Here is a 27,578-nt window from a genome sequence, read left to right on the forward strand (position 1 = left end):
GGCATGTCACCAGGGCAGTACCTTTCTTTTTTCAGTAGCGTTAGTAATGCCAAGAGGTAAACCACCGTTCCTGAAAATAGAATGTGTTTATGGAGACTTGCTGAGATCTAGACTTTGCATCCTGACAAACGAGGTCACAAGTGACAGAGGTCCAGAGGAAGCTAATAGAGATAACCAGATGTGAGTATAATGACAGTTAATTTTCTTTGTTTTTCAGTGCTAGACGTTATGAAAATTCGCAACTGGCTCGTGCCAACCAAGGAGAGAGGCTACGATGCAAAGTATAGAATTACAAGAGTAAATATTTATTCGTGCATGTGAGGTGTCCCAGCCAAATTGGGGCACCCCAAATGCAGTTTTACACAAGGTTCCTGTACCCTTCGAGTGTTCAGCTACAACACGATTTGACTAATCACTAACTCAACACTACCAGTCACTAATCATAGTAAAACTTTGCAAAGCAACTGTATTTCTGCAGCATTCTAGGCTAGGATGCTGGCATTACCTTGGCTGTTTAAGGGTATCTTTTATTCTCCATGGACAGCTCTAAGCTTCCAAGAAGCAAAGTCTTTATTTCCAGGGTCGGGCTGTCCTTCTGGTCCTTGCAATGAGCTGGTGGCCATTAGTTTGTTTTGCTTAAGCACAAACAATACCAAAGTCTCCAGTAAAATTCCCTACTTCATTACACTGCAGTGTATACTGTGAACTAACATATATTAACAAAGTTAATACATTTTCATACTATAAAGACTGCTTGATAAAATAGTTAGGGAAGGGAATTTTCATAATGTGGACAACAGATAAGAATGAGAAAGTATAATACAGAGACCTAATGATGGCTTCTACATTGACTGATTCCTCAGAAAAGACATCTGGTGGTTATGATGGACGTGTAAATCTTCACTGAATATGAATTAACAAAAAGTAAAATAAAAAAATATGAGGAGATATACAAAATTGGAAGAAAAATTACACCAACAGTAGTAGAATATTAGCCTGTCTGTCTGTATTCTCTCATATGAAATAGTTTTCAGGTGTGATACTTCCATCTCAAACAGGTACACCATTACAAAAATTTGAGTTCAGAGATGTCTGAAAACATTGATTAGAACAAAAATAAAAAGTTGAGAATGTTTTGTTTAGAAAGTAGTAAGTGGCAACAGCTATAAATGCTATGAAAAATACTGAGTGGCACAGAGATTTCATGCTGACTTTCCATTTGTCCTTTCAAAAAACATGTCGAGGGCATGTGAAAACTGAAAGACATGCACTTTGGATGTACTAAATTACAGCAGTCAGGAAGCCTATCAGGGTTCTAGTCTCTGTATTAGAACTGCCTGGTGCAGCCCTTGCTCCATCTGATGTGAAAGAAATTGCTGCAGTATGACACCTTCCTATCACCACTGTAGCTTCACTCAGACCTGAACTATTAAACATATGCAATTTCTACATCACATAACAGAAACGAGGTCAACAGCTTCATAAGATGTGTGCAATATGGGCAATACGTGCTCACAGCCCAGAAAGCCAACCATATCCTGGGCTGCATCAAAAGCAGCGTGGCCAGCAGGTCGAGGGAGGTGATTATGCCGCTCTACTCCACTCTGGTGAGACCTCTCACCTGCAGTACTGTGTTCAGCTCTGGGGTCCTCAGTACAAGAAGGACATGGACCTGTTGGAGTGGGTCCAGAGGAGGCCACAAAAATGATCAAAGGGATGGAACACCTCTTCTATGAAGACAGGCTGAGAGAGTTGGGGTTGTTCAGCCTGGAGAAGGCTCCAGGGAGACCTTACTGCAGCCTTTCAGTGCTTAAAGGGGGCTTATAAGAAAGATGGGGACAGACAAACGCCTGTAGTGATAGGACAAGGGGTAATGGTTTTAAACTAAAAGAGGGTAGATTGAGACTAGGTATAAGGAAGATATTTTTTACAATGAGGGTGGTGAGGCACTGGAACAGGTTGCCCAGTGAGGTGGTAGATGCCCCATCCCTGGAAACAGTCAAGGTCAGGTTGGACAGGGCTCTGAGCAACCTGATCTAGTTGAAGATGTCCCTGCTCATTGCAGGAGGGTTGGACTAGATGATCTTTAAAGAACCCTTCCAACCCAAACTATTCTGTGATTCTATGATATCTCAAATAAAAATGTATCCCCTTTTGATCTTCTTGAGTTTCATTCTACTCCAGGGATTAAACTTGCGTCTCTTGCATCCAAAAGAGAAACAAATTCTGAGCTTTTTCCATTACTATCGAACTGTGCAATGGGAAACAATTTTCTAATTGTTTTGTTAAAATCCCTACGTGGCAATCTGAATTCCTGGTACTAGACTGATTCTACAGGTCTTCTGTTTAGCATTTTAGAATTGCCATTTTAGTATAAACTTTCATACTAACTGTGAAGTGGGTATGTTAAGGAGCAGCCGATGAGGAGCCATGCTAGAAGCAACTATCTAGGCAGACTCACTGCCATGGTGCTAAAAGCAAATTTGTGAAGTCCCAGATTTAGTGCCCCCTCACCCTGCGGCAGGTTAACTCTGCCTGGATGCCAGGTGCCCACCAAAGCCACTCTATCACTCCCCACCTCAGCTGGACAGGGGAGACAATATAACAAAAGGCTCATGAGTCAAGATAAGGACAGAGAGAGATCACTCACTAATTACTGTAATGGGCAAAACAGACTCGACTTGGGGAAAATTAATTTATTACCGATCGACCAAAGTAGGGTAATGAGAAGTAAAACCAAATATTACAACACCTGTCCCCACCTCTCCCTCCTTCCTGGGCTCAACCCCACTCCTGATTTTCTCTACCAAATTCCCCCCAGCAGTGCAGGGGAATGGGGAATGGGGGTTACGGTCAGTTCATCACATGTTGTCTCTGCTGCTCCTTCCTCCTCAGGGGGAGGACTCCTCACACTTTTCTCCGGCTCCAGCATAAGGTCCCTCCCACGGGAGACAGTTCTCCACAAACTTCTCTGACATAAGTCCTTTCTGCAGGCTGCAGTCCTTCATGAACTGCTCCAGCGTGGGTCCTTTCCACAGGGTGCAGTCCTTCAAGCGCAGATGCTCCAGCATGGGTCCCCCGCAAGGTCACAAGTCCTGCCAGCAAACCTGATCCAGCATGGGCTCCTCTCTCCATGGGTCCGCAGGGCATCTGCTCCACTGTGGACCTCCATGGGCTGCAGGGGGACAGCCTGCCTTACCATGGTCTTCCCCACAGGCTGCAGGGGAGTCTCTGCTCCCATGCCTGGAGCACCTCCTCCCCGTCCTTCTTCACTGACCTGGGTGTCTGCAGGGTTGTTTCTCTCATATGTTCTCACTCGTCTCTCTGGCTGCAGTTTCTGTTCCACAGCAACTTTTTCCCCTTCTTAACTATGTTCTCCCAGAGGCACTGCCTCCATTGCTGATGGGCTCAGCCTTGGCCAGTGACGGGTCTGTCTTGGAGCTGGCTGGCACTGGCTCTGTCAGAGACAGGGGAAGCTTCTAGCAGCTTCTCAGAGAAGCCACCCCTGTAGCCCCCCTGCTACCAAAACTTTGCCACGGAAACCCAATACACCCCCCCCAATTCCTTTGCTGCAAAAAAGCACCATCTATCTCAAATTCTTCAGACATCAGAATTTTACTGTAAAGTACAGATCACTGTGGCTATAAGTTCTTCTTATGATTCATGAGCACACTTCATAGAATTTCTGAAGTGTAGCATCCTATTCCTGGTTTCTAGTTGATGTGATAAACTTCCCTGGCTTTCTGTCTCCCTGTTTATCACTACCACTAGCACCAGTTGGTCAAATTATGGCCTGCTGCATTAGAAAAGAGTGCATGCTATTCTTTATAAGATATATGGAAGAGAATAATTCCATCTGTAAAGAGACCTTGTTTTACACTCAGCTTGAGTTTAAACTGAAAAAGCATTTAATATCAAGCACAGAACAGTAACATTTTTATAGTCAACTCTCCTATTGAAAGCACTGTATTTTACTTCATCTATCCAACTTTTGCATGTGCCCTCTTTTACTATTTAACAGTGCTAAACAATTATATATGTGTGAGTTTCCTCTGCCCGACCCTTTACCATGCATATTGATAGGCTGATTTGTTAATATATAATTCTGATTTTGTAAATTATGTCACAAGCTTCAGGGTAGTGAAAAAGCAGGCCTGTAGATCTTTACAGTGTTGTCTGACATTTGCAGTAACAATAAAACATTTTAGGAATAAACAGGCTATGGATCCCTGATTCAGGAAGCTTCAGGCTTACTCAACAGCTTTTTGTGTCATTTTACATGACCCATAGCTCATGCATCAGTGGTGCAGTGCTTCTGCCTCCTCTCACTCTGGCACTCAAGATCACGCTTACCAGCTCTGCGTGGGATGTGGTGAATGAGGAGTGCGAGAGAGCCTGTAATGACAGGCTGTGTCCATGGCACATGTCTCCCAGTGTGCTGTTCTTCCCAAAAGCAGGTTCCCTGGCTGCAGCCTGTGATGCGACTATCAAGGGGAACTTGGCATGGGACAAAATGTGTCACAATCTTCTCCTTTGAACCATGGGGTTTATTGCAGCTGGTCTTTAGAAGCTGAGAAGTCTATGCTTGAAGAAAACAGTCAGCTACTGGGGGTTTCAACTATAGCTGCCATGCTGTGCACTAAGAAAATTACCACTGATGCTGTAGTTCCTGAGCATCCTAGGCTACGTTGCTATAGTTTAGGAATTAAAAGCTATTTTTGCTCTTCAGCTGCAAAATTAATGGGTCATTTCTTAGGGATGCATAACTAAAGTAACAGCCTTTCTTTCATGTGGAAAGCAACAGTCCTCCCTGTTTATACTAATTAATGATTTCATTGTATTTTTTGGAAGTGCAAAGGTGTTGGGCCCAGCTTTATGGCCAAACACGAGTGTAGAGATCTACCTTATTTTCTCTTTCAGTTTCAGTTTCAAGATGGAATGTGGCTTGCATGCAGCTGCAGTAAAGTGACAGATGGAAATAATAAATACTAGAATTATACTGATTAAAAGTAAGATCCAAAGGGAAAAAACATCCTATTATAGTATCTTATAAAGATGTGTTACAACAAGTGTTGGATTTACTGTAAATCTCTTCAGAAAAAATACAGAGTTAGGATTTAATAATTCTCAGCTCTCCAATTGAAGGAAAAGGCTAATTTTCCATAATTTTTTTCTGCCAAGCATATTTAATATATATGAGTTTTTCAGTTGCCCACAGATTCGTCTTTTTAATTATTAAAAAAACCAAGAAAGGCACTAGTGTGGGAGAGAAAGGAAACTTTCAGAAAGTGAAATAAGTTTCCAGCTTTCTTATGCAATGGTTGCACTTAAATGTTCTGTTTTGAAAGAGTACAGGCTCGATATTTGGTTAAAATTCATAATACAATGACTGTAATTACACTGAAATTATAGCACAGTTACACCAGTAATTTTTTATCCTACAATTACCACTAATTCACGTAACCACAAAGAGCATGGCTGGGAATAATTATAGTGTAACACAATGCTTCATGTGAACACAATGTACATCTGAGATACGTATACATACATACATATAGATGTGATTGTGAGTCTGTCTATACATGTATGTAGAATTCAGATACAGAATACACATACATGTGTTGCGTAGAACAGGAATAACTGGAGTACCTGTACAGTTACTTCATATTTGTATTGGCATCAATTAATCATTAAAACAGCATGACTTTACTGTAACCAGCTATCAACTGGACTGAAACAACACTGTAATTAATCGCTGTGTGATTATTTTGATATCCCATATGCTTAAAACACAAAACATTTTAACTCTCTATTGCACACCTTTTTAAAAGTTGACATAGTGACTTTATTCTAATCTCAGTTACTTGCAATTGTTTATAATGTGCATGTGTTGAAATGCCAAATTTTTTTAAAAAATTAAACATTGAATTATTTGAGTATGATGAAATTATTCCAAACTTGGGTTTGATGCTTTTATAATTCAAAAATAGGTAAGATGTAGAATTTTAGGTTTGTAATATTAGTTTTCTATAAGAAATACTGAGAAGTCACTACAGTTTGAAGCTATTAGAAAGACTAAGATATTCAATGTTCCACATTATTATTGGCACATTTCACATTAGTCTTCACAAGAAATTGTTGAAAATATTTTTTTTACAGTGCACTAGCACTTTCACTATAGAGCGTAAGGAATGCTTATAATCTAAAGAGTCAGACAGATGTGAAGGAGAAAAAAGACAAAGGTAGAGCAAAATAGTAGAGGTGATCTTTTTGGTTCCATGACTTCTGTCTTGGTTTTTCAGTTTCAGGATGTGGCTTTGTCTCTCTGCATTATATGGCAGAAAAACAGAAGGGGTTGGTTGCAGGAAACACAAAGAGAACGAGAAGCTGTGAAGGACCATTGGAGGCAGGAAATGCAATGTTTGCTGAAAGAAGGAAGTGAGAGCCATACAGGACGCAGCCCATCAGACAGCGTTAGGAGAGTTAAGAACAGAGAGTACTGTGCAATGACATCATCAGTGAGCCCACTGAAATTACTTCTGTGACTATGTCTGCCAACACCAAACTCTGGTGGAGTCCCTACAGGAAAATGTTTATCCTTCCGCTTAGTTCCTATAAACACTGAGTGATGGTGGGGAAGACGATGACTCTATGGGAACTATGTCATTGAATGATGAGGTGTGAAATAATGATATTTGTCCTACAGCAAGGCTACAGCTGAAAATAGAATGCAGATGAAAAGGACTGACTTGCCAATGTCCCTGCAATTCTACTTCTGCATATTTAGTAATTAAAGTAGAAATGTGTGGCTAAGTCAAGATATGCATTTACCATTCAGGACACCTTTGCAACATCATCTCTGTTGTGAAATCCCACTGGTTGTGATAGTTCAGTTTTAACAGCATGTTCCTCTAACTTCCTCTCTTTAGAGGCAAGAAAGCTAATACAACCTTGCACACTACATACCCTCCTGCATTATATTATTGCATCTGTAAACGGAGGGTTATATATTCAAATCCTTTCCATAACTGCATGCCTGCATAGCAGTATGGCAAGGCCATATTAAATACTTGGAATGAGGCTCTCATTAGTGACTTTTCAAGAAGACTCACTTTGTAAGCTACCAAGCTTAGTCAGTCAATTAACCTCTAAGCCTATGTACTATTGTGTTTACCTTACCTGCATGCACTAAAGTCAGGTTAATACACCTATGAAAACATGTATCTTCGAAGTACCTGAACCAAGCAAGGCTTAGCAATATTTACGACCATTATACAACCATATATATATTCATCCGTGAACAGACCCATATGTTCCTAAGCGGACCTTCAGTAAGTGTCTCACATTCATATGGTAATAATTATTGCATGGGTGGGTCTGTTTTATGATGGCATACATAAATACGTAATGCTGTTGGTATGAACAGCGTAGACAACTGAGGAATGTTACAACAAACGTGTAATAACTCATTTCCTCCACAGACCGATGATTACAATGCGTAACTTCTAATGCAGGAAAACTCTTATTCTGAAATGGAACCATGTCTGAGGTGGAATAGTGCAGGACAATCACATAATCATTCCCTCTTTTAAAGTACTTCAAGGTCCTTTTTTTATCAAACTTATTAAAATTAAAAGCACAGGAAGAAAAAAAATCTAGTCTTTTTACTGAAGCAAATGGGTTTTCCTTGGCGGTCTCCTGTATAGGCACGCTAGCTGGTGAGAACTGATTAACTTGAAACCCAAAATAAGATCCTTAAATATGAACAGCTCACTTTTATAAATATCCAACATCAAGAGGTAGAGAAGAGGGAAACTGGAATGCAAGGGCAAATTGCACCATGTTTATGCTGGGGTATCCTACCAGCTGATCACTGGATATTATATTTGCCTTCTGATCTTAAACAGACAAACAGATGACAAGATATTTTAAATTTTGAGACTGCTGTACTGTAGGCAACAAAAAGTGTAAGTGCTTAGGAGGTGAGATCCGTTTAAGAATGTAGAAATATTGTGACATTATCTGTATGTCTACCTGAATCCAAGTCACTTTTTCTAGAAATATTTTTTGGGGTCAAGCCAGCAGCTTCCTCTTGATAATACAAAAATGTGATTTGTCTATCTCCTTCCAAAGAAGTGCTTTGCAAGAATTATTTGATTTTATTTTCCCATGGGAAAAAAAAAAAAAAAAAGAAGATACATTGAAATCATTGAATGTACATGACAGGAAAAAACAAACCCAAACCAAAAACCAAACCCAGTTCTGGAAGGTAGTGAGAGTAATGATGCCCAGGATCTAACATCAATGGACTCCTCTTGAATTAACATGGCTAACAAAGGAAAGACTTGGAAGACATTTAAAAACAGACCAGTGAGCCAAAATGAAAGTACAATAGCCTCAGGAGTGTTTATTCTTCACCTTAGAACCCACTTATTCTTTATAAAGAAAACCAAAGGAAAACTAATGAGTCAATATGACTCATATAGTTTCAGGAAATGGCTGTATACCCATTGCCAGATTATATCGAGAAGGAATGACCTCATTACATCTGATGACCAACACAGAAAAGACCTGTGTAACTTCCCTGGTGGTTTCTTGCTTCCCACAGCAGCACTGACAAATATATCCAAGAAGCTGGCACTGAGTCTTCTCACCTGTTTCACTGCTGCACATATGAGAGCCCTGCAGGAAACAGGTCACATTCAATCCATATATGTTTCAGATAAGCAATTCTGCTGCCTATTGCTCTCCATCCAGCATTCCTCTGCACTGGGATCAGCTTCTCCGTTTACTTGTGTATAGCTTCTGTCCTCAAATCGACTTGACCTGATACCACCTTCCTGTTCTAAATGCAAGTGCACCATGCAGTGCAGGTGTTTGCAGTTACAACTTGTTTACAAGTATATGCAGAAAAGGGTACATACTTCCTTAGAGTGGCCACACTTTTCTCTCCTTCTGTGCTTCAATACAGTCCTATCAGGATCCTCCTGATAGATCCCTGTTCTCTTGAGAGAGGATCACATCCAATCCTAGCTGAGCAGCTTCTGAAATACCAAGACCTGCAAGCAGTTGGCAGTGCTAACACTGGAGGAGGGGTATTTATGGGACATAGACTAGGGGCACTACAAAGCAAAGGGTCATTAGCAGTACTGCAATAAGGGAAAGGGCAACACCAGCACTTCTGTTGGTGCTATTGACATGATCACCCATACTACATGGAAGAAATTCAATGTTTACAGCAAAGGCCATCAGCAAACCCCAGCAGAAGTTCTATAAAGTTTGAAGTTGGCTTCACAAAGTATCCAGACAAATTCAGCCCCTAATGAGGTGGTTTCTGTCAATGTGTAGCCCAGAAGTAGAGATCCAGATGCTACAGATACTCCTGGAAACCTGGTGAAGACCCAGTCTGAAACTGGTACACAGAGCTCATCTAGCATTACCTGCTGTGTTATCATATGACTTTACAGAGAGAGCTAAGCTACCTCATTCCTCATAGTGCTTTAGCACTGTCACACTGTGAACAGTTAAACGTGTCTCTGCATCCCCAGGTTCTGTCTGCACATCTTAGTGCATGAAAAGCTGTCTGCACCAAAGAATTACATTTTCAATAGGCTCATTTCCCAGAGATATATCCTGCAACCTCTGACTGTGTAGAAACAGGAAAAATACAGGAAAAAAACCAACAGGAAAAATAAATTTGCTTACAGTCCATTTATTTACCTTTCACATTTTAGAATGCAAACTGAGAAAAGTAGAACACCTTGAATGCATTATAAGGCACTCACTGCAATTATTTATATTTTACTTACATCTATGTATATCTTTGCTGTGTGTGTGTTAAACTTTGGCAAATGCTTCACAAGACAAATGCTACCTTTTCTAGGTTGCTCACAGTGCGTTCTTGCTAATTCAGCTAGAGACTTCGACCTTGCAAACAGCATAATGCATATTTCCCAAAAGACCAGTGACTTTTGAATGAAGCCATTCTGCCATCTGAAATGCATCGCAAGTAACACCTTCCACCCAGAGAGCCTGCAGGTCTGAGCATGCAATTACAATCACAGCTGCAGATTCCTTAGATGCTCTCTAAGCGAATACCAAATCTGTATAGGCTTGAAAGTCCCGTAGAAATGACCTGCAAGTGAAAAAAATGTCCTTTTCAAGTGCACTTCAAACTGGGAGTAGGAATCATCAAAAAGTGAAAAAGAACAGCAAATTTCATCCTTGCTGGCACTCAGCCTAGTATTTGGACAATAAAGCTTTTTGTGGTTTTTTCTTCTTTATTTCCACGTGCATACGGCACTCCTAATAGATAGAGGCTGTCATCCGCTGAGCACCTGATAAAGCTCCAAGGAAGAGAGAGGGATGAAGGACAAACTTGCTGACCTCATATCCGCATCTCAGCAATATGGCCAGAAAGCTGACAAGTGAAGAGGACAGGTATTTCACAGCCTTCCAATTGGAATTCATTCAGTACATATCTATCCTAACACTTAGAAAAGTTTTTCTAAAACTGTTAAACATTCTTAATACAAAACTACCTTCTTCTCTTTCCACTTTGTTACTTCTCGACCTATTCCAGTGGACATGAAATAAAATAATTATTCTTCTTACAGTCCCTAACTTGTTCTGCACAGGGAAAGAAACAACTCTCTGATAATAATTACTTCTGGTCACAAGTGGCCACAGTTCCAAAGTCACCCAGTGTCCAGCATCCCCAAAACTTCATGATCTGGCCATTTATTTAGGTACTTTGCATAGCTTTAGTTGTTTTGAAAATCTGCCTTTGAGAACTAAGTGCTATTTAATTTACTATGGATAAGTTTAAAATCAGGCTATTTTGTGATCTTAAATACTTAACACCCCCCCCGCCCCCAGGATCTGGAACACTGGCTGGCAGATTTACAGATTAAAAAATTTGTTTTATTCATTTTTCTGATGGAAATGGTGTTATGATGAGCCTCTTCTAAATATGGAGAATTCTGAAGAAAATAAAATTATATCCATTCTTTAACAGCCAGGGTTCAAACCTCTTGCCTTTTGTTTCCCCCAGATTCTTCTTTCTGTGCTGTCGGCAGACACCTGAAGGGGAGAAGTTTGTGTTATTGCAGCTGAATGCTCTGGGAGATATTTGTTCCTGAACTGTTAACGGTATCTGAAGACAGTCAGGAGACTAACCAATGGAGATTACCTATCAGGATGAGGAAGAAATTGTCAAAACCAAAACCTACACAATTTCCTAGCATGCTCAGGTCCTCAGCTGGCAATGCCAAATCCGAACAGCTCATCTTCACACAGCACCAGAGCATGACAAGTAAACATCATGCTACAATTTCAAGATATCCTTGGCTGAGATACCCTGTGGCTAACTAACAGCATGGGAGAAATGGTGCTTAGCTGTTGAAATCTATTGCAAAGCTATATGGATCTATTTTAAAGCCTGTGCCAAAGTAATTACATAGAATTCAGAATTTACAGTATAAAAACCAGATGGAAGCCCTTTCCATCGCACAATGCAATGAAATCTGTTCCCCATCCAGCACAAGCACAACCTGCAGAGGATGAGGCTGGGGTAAGAGAAAGACACAGCTGAAAGGAATTCACTGATCTGATGCCTCTCCTTGACAGGGCTGATGAACAAGAAGAAACCTAACTGGGTGAAGCTGAAAGAGCTGAGGTGGATAATTTTCTCCAAGGACCCCAGCTGAAACCTTTTCTTTCCAATACAGAGCTCATTTCTGCCTCTGCATAGTTCATTTGACCCTCTTCATACCCTTCTCTGTGTGACTTCTCTCCAGTCCAAAGCAAACAGTCCTATCCCCTCAGATGAGAGAGGTAAAATCTGCAGCCTAAATAGAGGTCTCCTGACCTTTGGATGTGACTTATGTTTCCCAGGGAAACTGTGTGCATTTGATAACTGGCATTTTCTAACAAAGACACAGTTTCAATGCTGCTGCAAGGGAAATATACTGAATATGTCAAACAACAACCTGCAGCATTATTTTCATCTGGACCTTTCTCTCTCTGTGACTGATGTATAAAAGCATGAAGTTAAGTCAGGCTTCATCTCTTCCCAGTGTTTCCAACTTTACTTCCTTTACTCCTGTACACTGAGGCACAACAGCTACAGAACTTATTTTTGTGGGGAAAACAAGAAGCTCCATCTCTCCATTCTCTGTTCAGTCTCATGCTCTTTGTGTGCTACGTGTCTGTACACACACATGCACACATACACTTCCCATCATAGCAATGTAGCTCCTCCATCATTACAGGGTGGCCTTCCATCTTGTCTCACTGTGGAAAAATTCAAGGTCCAAAATTTATCCATCAATATTTTGTAGTTTTGCTGGCAAGAGGAAGGGCAGATAAGATTTTGGTTCCTTACAGCGTAAGGATTGTTTAAAAACGCATTTCTCTCTGATGAGAAATTATTTCTGACAACCAGTTCCAGGGTAGCTAAATTTGCTGGCCCTGGAGGGCTGAATGCATAGTAGGAGGGGTAGAATTTTTCCTAAATGGTCCCAGGAGAGCTTAAAGAGCTGGGAGGGTAAAGCATAAGATCACCATAATTAAGTGGTATTATATTTATTCCCAGCTCAACAGAGAGAGATTACTGGCAGGGAAATGTATACATTTTGAACTTGTGAACTTACCATTTTATGCACAGTCAGAATCACAGCTTCCCTAATTTGTATTTACCTACTATTGTACTGATGGAAAGACAATTTGAGAAACAGGAAAATTTGATTGTAAAAAGCTGCAATAACTGACATAGTAGAATCACATATAGGAGCAGTACTTGGAAAAAACAACTTTGAGATCGGCTGCATAGATGTCAATTTTTCTGTGTCGTTTTAAAGTAGTAACCAGCTTTCTATCAGCCCAATGTCAGCTATCTGTAAAGTCCTCAGAAGTCTATTTAAGTTCCCCATGCATGGCTTGTAGCATGAAGTGGATGTTGGGGCTTTTTGGAAGTGAAATAGCAAAACAGATTATATTGTTGGTGCTCTACAGATCTGAACAAATCTTAAACTTTTTTTTATCCTCATGGTTAGGCTCCATGTCGTTTTCCACGTGAATCACGGCTGATACTGTTGGAAGATGCTTCTGACTAGTGTCTGGACAGAACCTTTCAACACATACAGCTTGTAACTCTCTATGAATCAGAGATAATTATCTGTCATACAGCGAAGGTGTACAAGGCAACAGAAAGAGCTGGACAGTAGAAGAAGTTATTTGGGTCACCACCCAGTTTTAAAATGTATTTACTTTTAATCAGAATTTTCACATCACCTAAACTTCATGGTGTTCTTCAGTTTCTGCACCTCTAGACAACTTAGCAAACAGTAATCAGAAGCAAAGTAGCTTATTTCTCAAAAATGAAGTCTCCAGATCTTTCCTACCAGGCGCTATTCTTTACTGCTGGATTTCCCTTTTTTTTTCCAGGACACAGTGTTTCACCAGTACTCTCAGTACTGATGAATGCTTGCAAGTGTAAGCACTTACAATGTGGAGTGCATTCCATTCAAGTTTGCAGGACATTCTGTACATGGTGTGTTGACCTATGTATGCCTTCTGGCTCTTGCACAAGGACACAAGGCAGCTCCGTTTCCTGCCATGAGTCATCATTCAAGAATGGTAAAAAAGGAAGGAAAAAAACCTGAACAGATTCCAGGGAAAAGCAAGTAGCAGCTTGTGGTTTTTACAGACAGAATTACATTTTTTTTCCTTTTCAGTGACCATCTTGGTAGGAAATCCCAGGAAGGTCGGAGCCTTGTAGTTTTTATTATGTTACAACTAGCCTGAGTGGAAAGACTGTATTAGAGCATAATGTTGACCTTATCTAGCTATAGTGAAGTAGATGCTGTCTATGTGTTTGTCTCCACTAGAGTTTCACAGTGAGAAATTTTATGAATACACACATGCACAACCCCTTTTTATCAATGAAGATACAGTCTTACCTTAAAGAATAAACTTTTAGAACCTGGATCAGTTGTGTGAAGAGTGTACACATTAACCTTTACAAATATCAGGTGCCTCAAGTTAAATGGCCATTAGTTAACTTGAGGTAAAGTCAAGTGAAGGCAAGCTCTGTTGGGAGCATGGGAAGTGCTAAAAGACTTTTTCTGAATGAGTTAGTCTGCATCTTGTACCTTCCCTTGAAGCAACTAACTGGTTACTATAGAAGACAGCATACTAAATTAAACCACTCTAATCTACCAAAGTAATGCTTTCCTTGCTGTAGATGCTCAGAGAAACATCTTGCTAGACCCCATCTTTTCCTGATGCTTTCTGTTTTGTTTCTGTCAAAGTGTTTTTCTGTCTTATAGGCAAGACCATTTTCTCTCTGGGGACTATGGGTTGGCAAATGAAGTTACACACTTTTTTTCAACATTGTCAAAATTTGGGGGATTTTTGTTGGGGTTTTTTTTGCTATAATTTTTGACAGGAGCAGAAAAAAAACCCTGAAGGAAATATATGGTAATTAAGATGTGGGGGAAGGGAGGAAAGAAGGTGAAGAACAGCACAGGGAGGAAATGGGACTCAGCTGGCTAAGAAAAACAAATAGAACATGGAGGATGAACACCAAGAGGTGAAAGGAACAATAAAGAGATTTTCTTGTGCTCTTACTGTGAAAAGGCAGGATAAGCATTTCACAGGTGTTAAAAAACACTAAACTAAAAGGATCAATAAAGCAGAATCTGTCACCCAGATTTTTCCAACTGTTCTTAGGCTAGGAGTGAATGAAAGTGATTCATTTGCCTGGTGGCTCTCGGCAGCTTGTACAAAATGAGCTGACAGTTATTTTCTGAGAAAGTAGTGTTCATATCCCTCTGCTTCACAGGGCACTAATCAGTCCTTGTGTTGGCATTCTGTAGTAGAAGGCCTATTACAGCAAGAGCACAGAAACTAAACTGCTTTTTGCTTTAGCAGTGGTCTTGTGGACTCAGAGAAGAACCACAAGGAGAAGGAGGAAGTAGAGTGGGTATAAAAGTTCATATGCTCCTACCCACACCCACCTCTTCTGAGGGTAGACAAAGACTTTCATTGTCAGTGATCTATCGAAGGCAGAAGGTTCTCTTTCAAAAACACCTGCAGGAAAAAGTACCTTATTCTAGTATTATTAACACTCAACCGGAGGGGGAGAACAACATCAGCTGTACCATCACACCACAGGTTGGCTTTGGGGCTAAAGTCAGCTTAACAGGGCTGCAAAGGTCAGCTGCTTGCTCCTACCCCCAGCTGTCTGCCACTGCTTTCACTGTGCTGATAAACCCTGCCCTAGTTTTGGCTGGGATAGTTAATTTTCTTTCTAGTAGCTGGTATAGTCTTATGTTTCGGGTTCAGTGTAAGAAGAATGTTGATAACTCACTGATGTTTTCAGTTGTTGCTAAGAAATGTTTAGTCTAAAGTCAAGGATTTTTCAGCTTCTCATGCCCAGCCAACAAGAAGGCTAGAGGGGCACAAGAAGTTGGGAGGGGACACAGCCAGCACAGCTGACCCAAAGTGGCCAACGGGGTATTCCATACCGTGTGACGTCATGCCCAGTATATAAGCTGGGGGGAGTTAGCCTGGGTGGGGATGACTGTTTGGGAACTAACTGAGTATTGGTTGGTGAGTAACTGCATTGTGCATCACTTGTTTTGTGTATTCCAATCCTTCTATTATTATTGTCATTTTATTATTGTTATTATTATGATTATTAGTTTTTTCCTTTCTGTTCTGTTAAACTGTTCTTATCTCAGCCCATGAGTTTTACCTTTTTTTTGTCTGATTCTCCCCACCCCCCCCCCCATCCCACTGGGTCTGGGGGGGGAAGTGAGTGAGTGGCTGCATGGTGCTTAGTTACCAGCTGGGGTTAAACCACGACAGCCCTTTACGGACATGTACTTTACACCACATCAGAAATTACTAGTTGGAAATGTAACTTTACAGGGGGGAAATAGGTTGGTTGGTTTGTGTTTTTTTCCCCACCTTTTCAATGACCTAATTAACAGTGGAGCTCCACACACCGTTGTACTGATTCACTGGGGAGGGATAAATTGCGTTAGCAAGGGAGAAGCAGCAGGAGGAATAAACACCTTGAGGGTCAGGATCTGATGCTGAGAAAACAGTATTTGGAAGGACTGCTTTGGGTCCCCTGCTGAAGTGCTGGCTGTTTGTGGGAGCACTGGGAGAAGCTGTGTCAGACGAGGCTTTGAGATCCTGAAGAGCTCTGCGCCTGGCCCACCACACCAGCCTTGCACGTGGGTCTGGTCACCAGCAGCTCTATTGTTTTCCTAACAACTGTTTCCATAGCACTGTCATAGAGACAGGATTAGTCATCCAGGCTGATAAAAGTGGTGTACAAATGTTCACACTCCAGCACCAGTTGCTTCTTGTGGGGGAGGGCAGCAGCCGGTCTCAGAAGGCATCTAGGCAGGACTGGTTTGATGAGGGTGGAGCCTCTTTCAAGAGATTGTAAGCACAAGGTCCATGTTCAGCTGAACTGGCTGCTGGTACCAGGGAATGAAGTTCTATGCATTCAACCCATTCCTTCATTGGTAGCTGTAACAGTAATGTGGTTTCAATTAAAATATGAGATGGCAAGAGCTTAAGCCACAAGGAGTGCTTAGCGGCATTTCTATTGATAAGGAACCACTTCCCCCATCCCTTGGCACTGAAACCTGAAATCAGAAACAAAATTTAACAACTTCTGCCGTGCGCTTTTGGAGGGACAGGCCAAAACCAGCACTGTGCAGAGGCATTTCTGCAGACCAAGGATAGGAGGCCTCCAGAGCAGCTCTGGAGCATGGTAATGTGTGGGAGCTGCTATACTTGTTTAACAGGTTTAGCTGGCCCAGACGCAACACCCCTGGAGTTGTGGGTATTTCTGCCACAGTAGCCATCACCTCCTGGCAACCGTGAACTGACAATGTCTTCTTCCCCAGCTGGAAAAAAGACGAGGCACACGAGTTAGAAGGCTCCTCTGTATGCCTTCCCATACAACGATCTGTGCATGGGATTGTCCCTCCCCACGTGCTGAGAAGAGTCCCTCCTTCAAGAATAAAGAGCAAAAAAGATAAAGGCAATGGGAAACTTGTACATACAAGCCCAAATTTGTGTGCTCTCTAAAACTGTCTTGATCTGCTGAGGCTGGCAGGCGGCACTGACACTGAATATTCTCAAGTACATCACGCCAAAGACATTCATGACTCGATACTTCTGGACACAGGCCTGGTCCACATGTGTGAACTGTGCTCCAGGATCTCTGGCTATTTGATGCCTAGAAGACCACTCCTCCATGGTTAACTGCACCCTCAGACCTCTTTCAGTCACAAAACGGATGGCTCTAGCTTTAAGCTGGGTCCAGAGACAGGGGAAAAAAGAATGATGGCTTACAGACCTCCTCTCAGACACCATGCCCACCTAATGCTCTAAGTGAGCTGAGGGACAGTCTGGTCTAGTTTCTTATCCAAAAACCTTGCTTAGATTCAGCTTTATAGCTTCTAAGCAGAATGAAAACTGCCCTTTGACTGTCAAGTTTTGTCACTTAGACTCTAAGTAAATACTTTATTAAGACTCGTTTACACATGAAGCTTTTCCTGATTAAGTCCATGTGTGAATACTTCTGTTCTGAATAAGGAATATCCATGTGCAGCTATTTCAGAGCAGCTATTGCACTTTTAAATTCATTGCCTCCCCCAACTCACATTAACTTTGAAGTGCTGTTAAAACAAACATATTTTTGAAAGCTTGTCTACCTGCCAATATAACACAGAAAATTGAAGACAGAATGGGTGCTCTTCATGTTAGGAAGGGGTCAGAATAGCTGTTGTGCTCTTAAATTTACAACCTAACTTGTTTCACAATATTTCATTTATACAGACAGCCCTTGACTTTTTTTTTTTTCCCCTGTGTCACCCTAAAATGCCTAGCTTTGGTAGGGGGAACTCTCTCTGTTCCATGCTTTCCATGATGACATGATATAAAGAATGCTTATTGGACAAATATGACTATTTTGGGGGAAAAAACATATTTGTATGGTTATTTGAATAAAAATTCCTGTATAGGAGCCAATGCCATTAGGCTTAATTACTTAATCTATTTATGAATGTTTAATGTTGAGTTTGTTATTTTGCCATCATCTCACTATGTCCAGCCATTTTTCTGTGTAATTTTCCTTGCCTCATCACACCTAATTCCATGGAAAGGTCCTCCCGCAGATAAAAGTAAAATCTATCTGGGAATCAAAATATATTCCAAGCACAGTGTGCATACATCGACACAAATGCTGTAATTATGGTTGATGATTAGTAGTGAGTAAATATTTATTGCCAAAAATAAGATGGAGGAGAAGAAAAGCAAAAATATTCTTGGCTTTTATAAAACTTTTGTAAAATTGGAGCATTTTTAATTTCTTCCTAATTTCTTAAAGTTTGATTGACAAAGCTAAAGAAAATCCAGCCCTCCCAGTCTCCATGACTAATGGTGCCACAGAGCCAAACATTCTAAGAATGGATGCAACTACAGTGCAAGGGGCACTGCTGCCAGTTTGGTTTTGTTCAGAGGATGGGCAAAAGGGACTCCACTACTGATGCGTGTCCACTTGCAAAGTCTGCTGGTACACACTTGTAACTATCTTAATAAACATTTCTTAGTAGAGGCAAGACCTGCTGTTAAATGTCCTATGCCCAAGGGCAACAGCGGAATCTTGATGTCCTTTTATAAACTTTGGTTTTATTGACCCATGTCTTCTTTGCCTACCAGATGTGAACAGATTGCCTAAATCACATGAGAACAACAATCTGGATTTGGCTGTAGGACTCAATCACATGAGAATACAGGGACAGGTCAGCTGCCATGACCTACTTAGCTTTCTGGGAGGAGATGCAGCCTCTTGATCATGATAAAGCCCTTGTGTAGGTCGGCATGTGTGATGGTTTTTATGAGATTTGCTGTACCTATGAAGAATAGGAAGCTCATCCCCTGTGTAGAAATATGTCTGGTCCTGTAGGGAGTCAGGCATGAGGGGCAGTTAATGGTTGCGCCTCTGCTTTTCTTTTGAGCAAATAATGTGTTCCTCCTGGCAGCTTACAGTATGCTGGCAACCAGCTCAGCTCTGAAATATGAGCTATGGTAGATGGGGGGAGGGAAGGTCAGCCTGGAAGGGTGTGGGAGAGGATTTCCATTCCAGACACAGGCTTTTGGTTAGAGCACTATTGTTCACATGTGAGTTATTTGAATGATCAATGAGAAAAATTCTCTCTCTCCCCCCCGCCTTTTTAGCAATCCTAATGTAATTGTAAAGGAAGATAAACACTTTTTGTTATATTTTGCTGGTTTCATAGTCCTGATTGCATTGAGCGTTTCACAGTAAGACTTCAAAGTGCTTCTGCCTTTTCATTTTACATATGGATGTACAGTTTGCTTGAAAATGTGTCCAGCTCAAATCACATTAAGAAAACATTGGAACTATGATATACACCCATCAGCTAGACATAATTTTGCACTATTTCAAATTCAACTGCAGCGCCTCATCAGTTTTCAGCATTTTTTCTCTCATCCTAGGAAACAGGTTTTTACACACCTCTGCTGCCATTTGGAGAGTTTAGTCTCTATGCTGTCAAATACTGAACACTTCATGAAATCCCAGTGTTAAAGAACTCACAAACAATGAGAGAAAAACAAGAAATAACTTGTTTTAACAAATGAATTGCTGTGATAAGAGGCACTGTTAAAAAAATACGCATGTGGAATCCATGATATTTAAGCACATATATTCCTCATTTCTAGCCAAGGGATACACAATACAAACATGGGGCAATGTGTGATCCAGAACTGGTAGGATATCTTACATAATTACCCAAGTTATTGCTCAAAATAGGGGAACTGTGAATTACTTTTGGTAGGTTAAAAATGACAGCGGAAGCAGGAGGCTCTTTGATCAATTCCACTTCTTCAGAAAAACTGTACAGAATAATATTGCCTGAAATCGGCACGAACCTAATAACAGGAGACACTTTCTTAGAAAATCTCCAGCAAAATATATTTCTCCCGTACAGGTCTGATATTTGCCTGTTTTGTTTGCCAATACATACATATGTTTTGTGATGGAAACCATTCTCTGGCACTATAGAGGAGTACAAACTCTTTTCATCTTAGTCGAAATGAGGTAGTTGCTTTTTTGAAGGGAGATACTCTTCCACCCTAATGGAAAATTAATGCTGAAAGTTCCTTAGTCCAGTTCAGGAAAAGAAGTACTACGGAACATACTCATTAAAACACCCACCATCACCACCCATGGGTGAACTACAGAAATCAGAAAACTGTATTTATAAAAACTGTAACTCAGACAAATGCTATTGTCCAACCAATGAATGTAATTTAAAAAATCCCTCCAGGAATATCACAATAATAACCTTATCCCTGCTTTGAGGCAAAGTCCAATAACTTCTAAAGACCAGATGAATCACAATTATTTGGTCATTTCATAGCTCACAGAACTGTAAACATGGACATTTATAAACCATAGTCTGCACCACTGTACTGAGGTTCATCATTTTTTGTGCTGCATATGAACTCTAAGCTACAGTATACCAAACAAAACTTTATATCATTTAGAAGATAAATCTGGGAGAAAAAAACAGACCTCCTACTGAGGTCTATGGAGATATTTTGACCTCTGAAGGATTTCTGGAAGGAAGGATGTTGTCCTGGTTTCAGCTGGGATAGAGTTAATTGTCTTCCTAGTAGCTGGTACAGTGCTATGTTTTTGAGTTAGGTATGAGAAGAATGTTGATAACACACTGATGTTTTCAGTTGTTGCTAAGAAATGTTTAGTCTAAAGTCAAGGATTTTTCAGCTTCTCATGCCCAGCCAGCAAGAAGGCTGGAGGGGCACAAGAAGTTGGGAGGGGACATAGCCAGCACAGCTGACCCAAAGTGGCCAACAGGGTATTCCACACCATGTGACGTCATGTCCAGTATATAAACTGGGGGGAGTGGGGCTGGGGGGATCGCCACTCAGGGACTAACTGGGTGTCGGTTGGCCTGTGGTGAGCAATTGCATTGTGCATCACCTGCATATTCCAATCCTTTTATTAATACTATTGTCATTTTATTAGTGTTACTATTATCATTATTAGTTTCTTCTTTTCTGTTCTATTAAATTGTTCTTATCTCAACCCATGAGTTTTACTTCTTTTCCCGATTCTATTCCCCATCTCACAGGGTGGGGGGAAAGTGAGTGAGCGGCTGCGTGGTGCTTAGTTGCTGGCTGGGGTTAAACCACAACAGATGCAAATCTACTTGTTCCTTAATTCCTACTTTTTTGTGTGTTCGTTTGTTTTACTCTTAATTTAATCTCCTTCCCATTCTATTCCTTTCCTCTGCCAGCCTCCCTTCATCAGTTTTTGTCTTTCTTCAATCTACAATGCTTACCCCTTTCCTCCTATGCCTTGTGCAACTTTTCCGACCCATTCTCTCTTCCCATTCTCTTCACCATACTTGCTTCTCTTCTGGTGTTATCTCATGGGACCTGTCCTTGACTCTTCTAATTTGATGTTTACACTCTGCAAGACAAGAGACTGATGATAGTTTCACTTTCCTGTTCTCTTCCTCCTTCCTTCTTTTTGTCAAGTTCTGAGTCACCAAAATACTTAAGGCTGTAAAAAAATTTGCATTCATCACTGTGCTGCCATTTAAAATTATGGAGATGCGTAATACCTTGCTAATGTAAACTCTTCATCAGGAAATCTACAGAGAGGGAATTCTTCTAGAGTCTTCTCTGACCTTCTTCAGTCCATTTTTCAGAGGTGCTCAGGGCTGGACGTGGCCATCATGGGAATGAATTGGGTGCTTGTGCAGCAGCTCGGGTTCCCCCCCTCACATGTAACTAAGAGAGACCACCAGGCAATACCAGCTGCAGGTTAGACAGTTAAAGAGGAGACTACTGATCCCCTAGGCGTCTCCAATAACTCTATCCTGTTGACAATAACCACAACTCAGAAAACACTAATTGGAGTTTTAGAGCATGGGACCTCTGGAGAAAAATACCAAACCCTTACCTTTAAAATTTATTTCTTGCGAGTCTCCATTATTCATTAGTTATGATTACCTGTATTACAGCAGACACTTGCTAGTGAATCATAACTGAGGGTTCAGAATAGTTCTAATTATAACAACCTTTTATACATGAGATTTTGGAAGTATTTATATGTTCAAGATTTCCACATTAAGCCTTGAGAATTTTCCATGTTTAATCTCAGCTGGAAAGTATTTTGAAATGCTCTAAGCAAAATTAATTCATCTGGGTTTTTTTGTTCTTCTGTTTGACTTACCAGGAGGGGAGAAGAAAGCATTTTATTCTCTAAATATATTATTTGTCAAGGTTCTCATTGCTGTGGTCAAGAACCCACAGTGGAGAGCAATCTCTCTTGCTCTCAAAGATTTGGAGAATTTTAGAGCAACGGTAAACTTGCCCTGAAGCCAGACTACTGGTCTCCCTTATCCCAAAGGACATTACACTCCCTTTTCCAGTGAGAGATAATTAGAATTCCCTAAAGCAAGTGAATAAGTGAAAATGTTTCTACCCTAGCTGTTAAAGAAAGCTAAACTAGAATCAAAGAACTACATGTAAAGTTTTAACACAGGTTTGTATTATAAATTGCAATAGAAAATGAAGAAAACAGAGTAACACAGATAAGTAATTACTCATCCTAGAAATATATCCTGTTCTCTGTATTTTAATCCTCCACACTAACAAGACACAAAGCATTTCCTAAATGCTACAGCAACAAAGAATTTGGTTTATTTTGCACACATAACAAAAATGAAGAAATCCTGTTGAATTCTTAAGAAGATGGAGGAAGCAAAGAAAATGTCAAGCAACTGGTGAATAGCCAGGACCAATATGTCCCCAAAGAGAAACAACATACTGTTCAAATGTCATAAAGAAAAGAACCATCAAAGAGCCCACATTTCTTTGTGTTACCAGTAAGTTAAAAAGCTGACCAAACTCCAAGAGCATGAATCAAGCTTGTTTACAATTAAAACCAACAAAAGCTATTAGCCAAGGCCCAACTTAATAACAAATCTAGCGACTTCTCAGAGGTGTAAATTGTTAAAAAACGTGAGCAATACTCAGACAACAATGGTGATCTACCACACAACTTCCATCTCCAGCAAGAATCACAAGGGTTCTGTGTATGTTTCCTTTATTGTATAATCTTGATTCATTCCTACAACACTGTACACTGCATATGGCAAAGATCTTCTGAATGACCATAACGTGTACTGGAAGTATGGGATGAACTGGAGTTGTTCAGGCAACATTCATTCTGGTATTTTTGGAATGAATACTTGATTTTGCAGCCTTAACAATTATTTAAACGAGGATTTCTATCAGTAATTTTTAACAGAAAATGAACAAAAACTGACCTATTTTTTTATTCTTCCCTAGCAACTCAATCACACGATGTCAGCTTGACACTTCGGTCCTAGACAAGACCTAATTACAGACTTTTGTGACTTGTACTAGCAGAGAAATAACTGAGCTAGCATGTTTTCATCTGCTAAGCTGAGTGCCATGCCCTTGCAAGTGGATTTCACTACTATTTGCTTACCTCTGAGGACTGGGAAGATTCAGAAGTCATGAATTTTATTCCTGACCTGAAATAGAAATCCAGTAGGTCAGTGTTAAGCTCCTCTGCCCGTTTCCCTTGAAACTGACTCTTTCTGCTTCAGTCTTTCCACACTGACTCCTAAATCCTTGCTCTCTATTTCTAGCCCGTACTTTCTTGCCCAGCTCATGCAAACTTCTACCATTTCCCTCCCTGGGCAGTTCCACTCCCCTCCAAGATCCAACACAGATGATTTAATACCCTTTTACTTTCATTGCATATATTAGCCCTCTCCAAGGCCTAGGACCAACAGCTCAACAACCCCCAGACTTCACTTCCTCAATTCTCCACCCAATTTTCTTAACCTGCCAGTCTACTGTACTTCCATATTAAATCACAGTCTCTCTTTCTGTTTTCTCCATTTCTTTCTGCTGTCCCAGTTGTATCCCTGGGATACCCGTTCCTCACGTGACTTTCTACCTCCCATATCTCGGTCCTGCCCTTTTCCATTTAAATTAGGGCCCCTCTTTACAGTCCTTGGGCATCAATGGGATAGAGTAACTGAGACAGGCATTTTGGTTTTAGTCCTGTTGTTTGGCCATAGTCCTGCCCATAAACATGTCAGAGCTACAACCAAAGACCATGCTCAGTTCTTGGTGGTAGTATGCCCAATTTGGATGCAAGAAATGTGTCAGTGGCTAATATATTGGTGTGCTGAGACCACTATTTATCTCACTGATCAGTAGCAGTTCATTAACTCCCTACTCCTTAACTCCTTTACCAGCCTGTCTATATCCATCTGCTGTCCTGCTCCATGCATCCTCATCAGCACATTTCTGAGGCAAGGACTGCTTGGAGTTGTGTCTATACAGAGTGTAGCACAGTGGGATCTTGGTTCAGAGTGAGAGCTAGATGCGATTATGATGTTCATGATGATAAAAAAAGGAGAAAATGGGTGTGGGGATAGTCACCTCTGGTTATCCCCAAAAGATCTGTCTGCACAGTTAAAATTCAGCCAGGTCTGGGGCAGAACAAAGTACCTCTGTAATTTTGCAGGCACATGGTGTACAACACAACACAGCAGCTTAGGGTATGCAAGAAGAATCTTGAGCTGACCAAACCTAATTACACAAATTGGAGTTTGGTCGAGACATTAGGTTCAAACATCCATTCCAGCAACAAGAAAGAAGATGCTACAAGATCTTCTGGAAGAATACCTTATTAGTCCTCCAATTATATATTCCATTAAAAACATCAGGCAAATTGAGGACTAAACCAACAAATTCCATTTATAGTGTTCCATTATACTAAGCAACTCTTTACAGTATGCTTGTATATGTAGTATTTACACTAAAAAGACTGTATTTCTCTTTCATTTATCTGTCAGGACCCATATTCAAAGTTCGTTGTTGCCTAGGAAACAGTGGATAAAAGCAACAAAAGCAAAATATTTCACTGAACATCCTATGTGGCTTTAGGTGCCTGTAGTATTCTCAGTTGTTCCCACAGACAGGGAATCCTCAATTCTAGTCTTCGCAGATAGGTGAAAGATGAGTGGCAATTCAATTTTATTTAAAAAAGTAAACTGCAGTAATTTGAGATGAGTAGTATAGTCTAACGGTTACCTGTCAGATGATCAATATCCTGTGCATTACTTGACTTGACTTGCAGTGACCTTCAGCAACGCCCTTAACTTCATTCTCATGCTTGTGTGAACAAATTTTTGTCATGCTTACCCTATAAAAGGATCTGTGACATAGGTGATACAATGTTGTTTCTTAAAAGTGCAAGAACATAAACTTACTGTGCAATGTGTTAACCAAGACATCTGAAATATGCAAATGACTAAAATAATCTGCTTAATATTGGACTCATTTGTAATATCTCACATGTACTCTTATGGTTACGCCAGAATTTTGTAACTAATGAACACACTGGGGGAGATATCTGGGATAAAAGAGGAGAGAAAAATGCTGGTTTATAACTTAGAAATTTACATTTTTTTCTTCTAAAAATGCAATACACTTCAAGCATGACAAAATTAACATAGCAACTCTGACTGAAGCAACATGTATTTGCCAATGTTTGAGACGCATGCAGGAAACTGCTTGCTCATGGAGTCACACTTCTCAAGTAAACATGGGTAAAAAAATCTGGCTGCAACAAGTTTACAGTTCCTGCATCGGTGTCATAGATAATCAGGTCTGACTTTCTCAGGTGCAGAAATACTTCAAGACACGATATCCACAGAAGTGAAGGAACAGAAATGTTGGAACTTTTGTCTTTTTCTTCCTCTGATGGGACACAGGTACACAGTTTATTATTATAACAGGAAAAAAAAAATTTAGAAGAGCTAGTACTGGGAGAATAAACTGTCCCATGCATTTCAATATAGTTTTAATTCCCCAGTACAGGATGGGACCCAGCCCCATCCTTTGACAATACACAGTATCAGAAGAATGCAGCACAACTGGCTTACCCAAACCACCACAGCTGATTGCACTGCAGTAACCAATATAAATAGTAAGTAACTCTCTTGCTTCGTTATCTTTCATGTTGAGGATTGAGAGTACCTGCTGCTAGCTGTATTTACTTGCATATCTTCTTGGAAGAAAATAAGGGTGTGAGCAATTGACACATCTCTTTTACCCCAAGTACTAAGCATATTGAGCTGAAACACGAACCCCTCCGGTCCAGTGACTCTGTCCATATTTAGTACTTATAAAAGTACAATTTGTCTATATTGACATATGCTGACTCCTCTGGGCTTTGGAAGAACAAAATACAGCTCCTATCTCTTCCTACACCTTTAGGTTCTGCCTGAGCCAGAGTATCTCCTGTGACTGCTTTGGAGTTATCAGAGCAGCTCCACTTCTGATAAGACCTGTGAGAATACTGCTGTAAGCAAAATCTGTGTGGCCATAAGCATTTTTATCAATAGCCTCTCTAAATGCACCTGCTCCACCATTCCCACCTCTCCCAAAGCTGTGCCGAAGGGGAAAAAGTGACATGGTTATGCTCTGAGGGAAAAAAAAAAAAAAAAAAAAAAGAAAAACACTGTTGATGATGGACAGGTGGACAGGGAGCATCCTCCATTTTTCAGGGTTATCTGGAGAACAATATAACCCAATAAGAGAGGCAGAGATGAAAGACTGAAATTAGAAACAGATCAAATGCTTACAAGGAGATGAAAGACAGAGAGATGTGATCTAATATAAAGAAAGGGGACAAGGCTGTTCTTTTGCTGTCCAGTATAATGACGAGATGATTGAGTTAGCCCTTAGGCTGAAACACCAGTTTACATTGCTGTTACTAGCCCAGAGTGACAGAAAGAACAAAAGAACACGAAGAGCAGAAACTGCATCTGTTGCAATTGCACATCTCCACTCAAGTAATGGGTACAGGTGAGAAGTACACCATTTGTTAAAAGTTGGCTTACTGTGCTGTAGGTGGCCATTGAAAATTGATCTAGAAAGTACAATGTAACAAAATGGTAATGTAGGCTGAGGAAGGATAAAGTGCCTTCTACTAGGTAAGGTATTAAAGCATGAAATATTTCCCAAAGAAACTCAGGAGCCTGTGGCTCTGCGCTCCAGTGAGGGACGCTTTAATAACGAGATTGTATCAGCCACGGGAGGAAAAAAACAGCACATGTGTTTCAGGGGAGGTTGTCACTTCCCCTACAAAAGGGTTCAGGTGCCTTTTTGTACTTCAAACGTTACCACGGCAGATCAAATGCAGTGTTTGTCTATTTGCGAATGCAGCGCAAAAGGAACACAGAAGGCAGGTGTGGTTTGACAGGCGTTTCAAGGGAGATTCCAGGCAAGTCTAAAACCCCGTGCTGAAGGGCTACCGGGAAACACCAAGCTCCCTTCTCCACGCACCACCAGTAAGCCAAAGGCCTCCCGCGCCACGCTACCTCAGACGCGCTGCCCCACACCCCTCGCCTCCCAGCAGCTTGCTGAAATCACCCCGG

The 27,578-nt window shown here is 40.7% G+C and overlaps 1 long non-coding RNA gene across 3 annotated transcripts; it reads right to left on the reverse strand.

Annotated features, from left to right (window-relative positions):
- Positions 1-601: 601 nt before the first annotated feature.
- Positions 602-27,346, reverse strand: LOC115336349. 3 transcript variants are annotated; one of them, XR_003921727.2, is made up of 6 exons: positions 25,228-27,346; positions 23,606-23,651; positions 21,423-21,553; positions 16,083-16,548; positions 15,021-15,093; positions 602-706 (listed from the first exon to the last, which is right to left on the reverse strand). It is a non-coding gene; the product is annotated as an uncharacterized LOC115336349 (long non-coding RNA). The 3 variants fall into 3 exon arrangements; XR_003921725.2 differs by lacking the exon at positions 602-706 and adding an exon at positions 3,452-10,135; XR_003921724.2 differs by lacking the exons at positions 602-706; positions 16,083-16,548 and adding an exon at positions 3,452-10,135.
- Positions 27,347-27,578: the final 232 nt, after the last annotated feature.

This window comes from Aquila chrysaetos, chromosome 26 (genome assembly GCF_900496995.4).
Source record: "Aquila chrysaetos chrysaetos chromosome 26, bAquChr1.4, whole genome shotgun sequence".
Taxonomy (NCBI): Eukaryota; Metazoa; Chordata; class Aves; order Accipitriformes; family Accipitridae; genus Aquila; species Aquila chrysaetos.